An 8,031-nucleotide genomic window follows, 5' to 3' on the forward strand; every position below is an offset into this window, starting at 1 on the left:
TTTTTTTTCTTTCAAATATTTGAATGTTAGACCATTTTAATTAAGAAAAATAAAACATTTTGGGTGACAACAGTAAAATGCTGTAAGAAAAGTTTTTGTAACATTTAAATAACATTATAATCAACGAAATACATTTTAATGTTCTTAGAATATTCAAATGCGTTATTTTTTGGGTGAAGTTAGATGAAAGTTGTGAGCAAAATTTTAGCAACCTTTAAATAACATATTACAAGAAAACTAGTTATTTTCTTATAAATATTAGAATTTAAGACATTTTTAATTAAGAAAAATAAAAAAGGGTGATAACAGTAAAATGTTGTTGGAAACATTTTAGTAACTTTTAATTACATTATATTACAAGACAACCACTTCTTAAAAATATTAGAAATGTAGAAATGTTTAGTTAAGAACAAAACCGTAAAATGTTGCTGGAAACATTTTAGCAACATTTAAATAACATTATATAACAAGAAAACTTTTTTTTTTCTTTCAAATATTTGAATGTTAGACCATTTTAATTAAGAAAAATAAAACATTTTGGGTGACAACAGTAAAATGCTGTAAGAAAAGTTTTTGTAACATTTAAATAACATTATAATCAACGAAATACATTTTAATGTTCTTAGAATATTCAAATGCGTTATTTTTTGGGTGAAGTTAGATGAAAGTTGTGAGCAAAATTTTAGCAACCTTTAAATAACATATTACAAGAAAACTAGTTATTTTCTTATAAATATTAGAATTTAAGACATTTTTAATTAAGAAAAATAAAAAAGGGTGATAACAGTAAAATGTTGTTGGAAACATTTTAGTAACTTTTAATTACATTATATTACAAGACAACCACTTCTTAAAAATATTAGAAATGTAGAAATGTTTAGCTAAGAACAAAACCGTAAAATGAAGTTGGAAACATTTTAGCAACATTTAAATAACATTATATTACAAGAAAACGTTTTTTTTTTTCTCAAATATTTGAATGTTAGACCATTTTAATTGAGAAAAATAAAACGTTTTGGGTAAAAGCAGTAAAATGCTGTAAGAAATGTTTATTTTCACCCAACATATGTTAACTGAACGTTTACTTCTAATATTCTAAGAACATTAAAATGTCCAATTTTCTTGTTTATAACGGTATTGGAAGGTTACAAAAACGACATTTTGAGAAAGAAGGCTTTAGTTCTGTTCCATGAACATTCAAAGATCGATCTGCCCTAATATTTACATAACTTTTAACGTTTAAAAAGGCGTTGGAGAAACCTGAGGACCTTTCCTGTTCGCTGCTGGAATCTGCCAAACTCGATTCCTCTCGATTCCCGCCATTAATCACCGCGCGCTTGTCGTATGGAGGGACGTTGTTTATGAGTGATTATGTAAGGAGAGCTAGATTATTGTCACCTTTAATGTAGAAGAATCTATTTGTGGATCTGCTCAGTTTCAGGAGGCTTGGCATCGCTGGATCTTCTGGAGGATTCCAGCGTGTGACACACAAACCGTTTTCGGCCGCAGCTACGTGTTAACAAACACGTTTCACGAACACACCCGCCGTTTGTTATTGGCCAGTCCAACGGTTGGCCCCGCCCACAGACACACATGATTGGCCGAGGCAGAAGTCGCTCAAACAAACGTTTTTAACAGCGATTTTTAGGTTCTACTAAAATAAACAAAAACAGACAAAGATGATCATGATATATTCAATTCTACTAAAGAAGTGAACGCTGAAATGAACTGAGCTTTACATATTGGATAAAGTTTGCGTCACTGATTCTGTTTATTACTGTTAAGCTGTTTTGAAACAATCTGTACAAAGTGCTATATTTTGGCTTGTTTTTAGCTTATATGTGACCCTGGACCACAAAACCAGTCATAAGGGTCCATTTTTGCAATTGCGATTTATACATTATCTGAATTTGAATATGAAATTTCGCTTTTTGTTAGAATAGGACAATATTTGAAAATCTGACATCTGAGGGTGCATAAAAATCCAAATATTGGGAAAATCACCTTTAAAATTGTCCAAATGAAGTTCTTGGCAATGCATATTCCTAATCAGGAATTACATTTTGATACATTTATGGTAGGACATTTACAAAAATATTTTCATAGAACATGATATTCAATTAATATCCTAATTATTCTGGCATAAAAGAAAAATGTCTCATTGTGACCCATTAAATGTATTTTTGGCTATTGCTACAAATATACCCCTGCAACTTAAGACTGGTTTTGTGCTCCAGGGTCACAAATTCAAATCTTACTTTAAAATAAAAAAATATGAATTTATGCAAAAAGCAAGCATACATTCATTATAAAAGTCTAGTTTCAAAGAGTCTCCAAAGATACAGACGTTTGGAGATAAATGATTCCTTTTTATAACATTTGTAAATTAAATCCAAAACTCTTTGCACTAAACAGTTCCAAAATAAGCGGATTATTGTTTTTTCAAATTGATGACAACAGAATTAGGTGAAATGCTGTAATTAAAATGTAAAAGTCGGTAACAATTATTCATTATTTTTTCAACAACTTTATTTGTCAGAAATCTTTGTCAAAGAAGCCATAAATCTTTTATTTTATTTTTGTCCATACACTGAAGGTCAATGGGTTCCAGTGTTGTTTGGTTCTCAACGTTCTTCAGTGCATTTTCTTTTGCATTTCAAAGAAGAATGAAGTTTGGAACAACATGAGGGCAAGAATAGACCCAACTGACTGATTTTACATAGCAAATTAAACAAAACAAAAAAAAAAGTTTGTCAAGACAAACTTAAAGTTGGCTTGAAAAAGCCTGATCAGAAAGTGTGAAAAAAAGTTTTTAAAAAGTTTTAAAAAGTTTAAAGTAGTTTTAAAGCTTAAAGCTTGAATGTTTTGAAGGCAAGTCTGTCAGATGGATGGATAAATAGATAGATAGCATGTTTCTAACTTATTTAGACTTTTACTAACATGTAGCTAGCATGATTAACAAGTTACTAGCATGATTAACATGTTGTTAGCATGTTCCTAGCATGATTAGCAAGTTATTAGTATGTTTCTAACATGATTAGCATGTTGTTAGCATGTTTCTAGCATGATTAGCAAGTTATTAGTATGTTTATAGCATGATTAGCAAGTTGTTAGCATGTTTATAGCATGATTAGCAAGTTGTTAGTATGTTTCTAACATGATTAACATGTTGTTAGCATGTTTATAGCATGATTAGCAAGTTGTTAGCATGTTTATAGCATGATTAGCAAGTTGTTAGTATGTTTCTAACATGATTAGCATGTTGTTAGGATGTTTCTAACATGATTAGCCTGTTTATAGCATTTGGTAGCATGATTAGAATGTCATTAGCATGATGTTAGCATTAGTAGCATGTTGTTATCATGATTAGCAAGTTACTATCATGTTTCTTACATGATTAACATGTTGTTAGCATGTTTATAGCATGATTAGCAAGTTATTAGCATTTTACTAGCATTATTAACAAGTTGTTACCATGTTTCTAACATGATTAGTCTGTTTCTAACATTTTGCTAGCATGATTAGCATGTTGTTAGCATGTTTCTAGCATTATTAGCCAGTCATTAACATGTTACTAGCATGATTAACATGTCGTTAAACATGTTTTTTAACATGATTAGCCTGTCACTAGCTTTAATTGGAATGTCGCTAGTATGATCTTAGCATTAGTAGCCTGTTGTTAGCATTAGCAAGTTACTAGCATGTTTCTAGCATTATTAGCATTTTGTTAGCTTGTTTCTAACATGATTAGCATGTTGTTAGCGTGTTTCTAGCATGGTTAGCAAGTTATTAGCACTTTACTAGCATGATTAGCCTGTTACTAGCATTTTGCTAGCATGATTAGCATGTTGTTAACATGTTTCTAGCATGATTAGCCGGTTATTAACATGTTACTAGCATGATTAGCATGTTGTTAACGTTTTTTTAACATGATTAGTCACTAGCTTTAATTGAAATGTCGCTAGTATGATCTTAGCATTAGTAGCCTGTTGTTAACATTAGCAAGTTACTAGAATGTTTCTAGCCTGATTAACATGTTTCTAATATGATTAGCATGTCGTTAGCGTGTTTCTAGCATGATTAGCACGTTATTAGCACTTTACTAGCATGTTGCTAGCATGATTAGAATGTTACTAGTTTGATGTTAGCATTAGCAGCCTGTTGTTAGCATGATTAGCGACTTACTATAGCATGTTTCTAGCATGATTAGCATGTTTTTAGCAAGTTAGCATGTTAAATATACACATACAGTCCATAAAGGCATATCAATATAAATGGTATGAATGTGATCCATTCTGAATATGTCTCAGGCATATTTATGGATTAAAAGCTTGAGTGGTTTTGTATTGTAGTGTGATGTGAGCTGCTTTACCAGCTGCTGAATGAAGGGACATCACTGCCTCTGGATCAGCTGACCCACGAGGAAAAGAGGAGACGGAGCAGAGGAATTCCTGTCTTGAAATGCTCTTCCTCTGCTCTGCTTCTGGAAATTCACACTGAGGTTATTTCAGGTCACTCACTAGTCAACAGGCTAAGAGACTCACTCCTGCCTCATCATGCAGTAATGATGCTTTGATCACAGGAATAAATTACATTTGACTATATATTCACCTAGAAAACATATTTATTATTTCACAGTTTTTACTGATTTTATTGTATTTTTGGTGAGCAAATGAAACTCTGTCTGCTCTTTCTTCTGGAAAGGTTTCTGTGGGTTATTTCAGGTCACTAACAAGTAAACAAGCTCCTGTAACCACAACTCACACTAATGTTTTTAATGTTAATGCTAGGAGAAAATGTTCTTAAAGTAACATATTTGGCATGTTCTACATTTACAACATTTTTAAAACTTACAAAACATTTTTTTTGTTATGCTCCCAAAAAAAAAAAAAAAAACATATATTAAAATAAACGTCAAATGTTATATTTTGGGTGAAAATTTATTAAAACACTGTGAAAACCATTTTTAAATAATGTTACATTCTTGGAATATTAAAAACATTCAAATGCTATTTGGGATGAAAATATAAAACACTGTAAAAAAAAAAAAAAAACGTTACAATTTTATTTAAATGTAACCTTTAAATAAAATTATAATCACAACAACAAAAACTGGCAATTTTAACATTTTAACGTTCTTAGAATATTACAAATACAAATTTTAAATAACGTTATATTACAAGAAAACTAGTTATTCTTTAAATATATTATAAATATTAAGAAAAAATTTAAAAAACTGTAAAAAAAAATAAAAATATTTGATCACCCAAAATAAAATATTGAATTTAAAGAACATTAAAAATAAAGATTCAAATAATGTTCTATGTTGGGTGACCATCTATAAATCCTGTAAAATAAAATATATCATAAAATATATAGTTAATATTAGACATTTAGAAATGTTTAATTAAGAAAAATAAAAAAATGGATTATAACAGTAAAATGTAAGATATGTTTCTGTAACCTTTAAATAACATTATAAATCACAAAAATTTTTTGTTATGCTCACAAAAAAAAAAACATATAAAAATAAACGTCAAATGTTATATTTTAGGTGAAAATTTATTAAAACACTGTGAAAACCATTTTTAAATAATGTTACATTCTTGGAATATTAAAAACATTCAAATGCTATTTTGGATGAAAATATAAAACACTGTAAAAAAAAAAAAAAACGTTACAATTACCAGAAAACTTACATATTTGGGTGAAAATAAAGTTAGTAGAACTGTACGAAATATTTTTGTGACGTTAAAATAATGTTAGAATCAAAAAACATTTGACATTTTAACATTATTAGAATGTTAAAAATAAACACTCAATAACGTTATATATTGGGTGAAGTTAGAAGAATGTTGTAAATACATTTTAGTAACCTTTAAATAACATTACAAGTTTTTTTTTAAATATTAGAATTTTATACAATTTTAATTAAGAAAAATAAAACATTTTTGTCAGAAATGTTTTTGTAACTTTTAAATAAACTTATATTAAAATAAAATTTGTTTTTTTTTAAAACATTAGAAATTTAGAACAATTTGATTAAGAAACAATATTTTTTGGGTGATAACAGTAAAATGCTGAAAAATGTTTTTGTTACCTTTAAATAACATTATATTTGTCACGTACGAGCAGGTGGTGATGTCAAGGAGAAACCGGGAGAACAGAACTATAAATGAAAACACTTATTAAATAAACAAACCCAGGAACAAACAGGAAACAGAAGTAACAATCATCGACAGACATTGGGTGTGAGCGCAAACAGACTATAAATACACAGAATACAGGTTGTGGTAACACAAGAGATAACAAGGATAACGAGGGGGAAGTACAAATATGGGCAAGACTAAACCAAATGAACATGAACCAAAAGGGGGAAACAAGGACTAAACCATTCAGACTAGAAACATAGGGGGAAAATCACTGGAAAGACAGGACAGACAAGACTAATAATGCTGACAATATTACAAGAAAACTAGTTTTTTTTTTTTTTTAAATAGTATAAATATCATAATTAAGAAAAATAAAATAAATTAAGAAAAAATATTAGAAATGTAAAGAATATTAAAAATAAATATTCAAATAATGTTCCATTTTGGTTGGTAACAGTAAAATGCTGTAAGAAATGTTTAAGTAACCTTTAAATAACATTATATTACAAGAAAACTACTTAAAATATTAGAAATTTAGAAATGTTTAATTAAGAAAAATAAAAATCTTTGTGTGATAACAGTAAAATGCTGTAAGAAATGTTTTTGTTACATTTTTGTTTACATTCCTTCTTAGGATATTAAAAATAAACATTCAAATAACATATTCTTGGGTGAGAATAAAGTTATAGCAATGCTGTAAAAAACATTTTTAATGCTTAAAATCATTTAAATAAAGCTTCCAAAAAGGGTGTTTTTGGCAATGATACCATAGAAGAACCTCTTTGGTTCCCCAAAGAACCTTTCAGCGAACAGTTCCTAAAATAACCATTTTTTAAAAACATTAAAAAAAAAAAATCTAAAGATTTCTGCCTTTAAAAGGGTACCATGGATGTTAAAGGTTCTTCAAAGAACCATTGATGCCAATAAAGAACCTTTATTTTTTAAGAGCGTTGTAACATTTTAGAAACATTTTGAACAATGTTCCCACAACGTTTAGATGTTAGATGTTAGTGCATATGTTAGTGTCACGCGTGTCACAGCTCAGAGGCGTCAGTCTGTAAACCTGCAACAATAGAGACGCCAGCTGACCCTCATCCCACTGAAGAGCTGCAACAGCTGGACTCTGATCCAGAAGCCAGACGCTTAAATACTGTGACCTCACCCTCCGCCGGACCTCTGCTGCTCCAATCCGGGCCGGTCCAGTCCGGCGTGTTTGCTTTAAGAGCTGAGGGATGTGACAGCTGGACTCACACAGACTTCAAAACCACAGAAGAGCAGACACTTCAGGTCAACCTCCTGCAGGTAAGAAGCATCCTGACCACCTTCACCTCATTGAATGCCTTTGCCTTTTAAATGCATCCTGGAATCTGGACTGGTCTGGATGTGTTGCATGACATCCTGTTGACTGGATGCACAAGATGTTTGCAGTTTTGCAGCGTGCATTTTACTACATTGCAAAAAATGCTTTTCTTACTTGTATTTTTTTGCCTTGTTTGCAGCCAAAATATTTACAAGGATTTACTAGATGACTAAATATTATTGTCTTGTTTTCAGAAAAAACAAGTCAAAATTAAGTGCATTTTTGCTTAAAACAAGCTAAATAATCTGCCAATGGGGTAAGCAAAATAATCTTGTTTTCTGTTTGAAATAAATGCTGTTCTTTTGAACTTGCTATTCATCTGTAAATCCTGAAAAGTAAAATATATCATTTTTTTTAATATTAGAAATTAAAACATTTTTAAGTAAAAAATTTTAATAAAAAATAATTGGGTGATGCTGTAAGAAATGTTTTTGTAACCTTTAAATAAAATTATAAATCACAACAACAACAACAACTGGCAATTTTAACATTTTAACGTTCTTAGAATATTACAAATAA

General features: G+C 29.7%; 1 protein-coding gene across 1 annotated transcript in view; it reads left to right on the forward strand.

The window, feature by feature from the left end:
- Positions 1–7,341: 7,341 nt before the first annotated feature.
- The window catches only part of sln (sarcolipin), a 3,557-nt gene continuing 2,867 nt past the window's right edge, over positions 7,342–8,031 (forward strand). Inside the window, exon 1 of the mRNA XM_073818483.1 lies at positions 7,342–7,454. The gene's annotated coding sequence lies outside the window, so the exon portion shown is untranslated. The remainder of the gene's footprint in view (positions 7,455–8,031) is intronic.

The sequence above is a fragment of the Garra rufa genome, chromosome 14 (assembly GCF_049309525.1).
Source record: "Garra rufa chromosome 14, GarRuf1.0, whole genome shotgun sequence".
In the NCBI taxonomy this organism is placed as follows: Eukaryota; Metazoa; Chordata; class Actinopteri; order Cypriniformes; family Cyprinidae; genus Garra; species Garra rufa.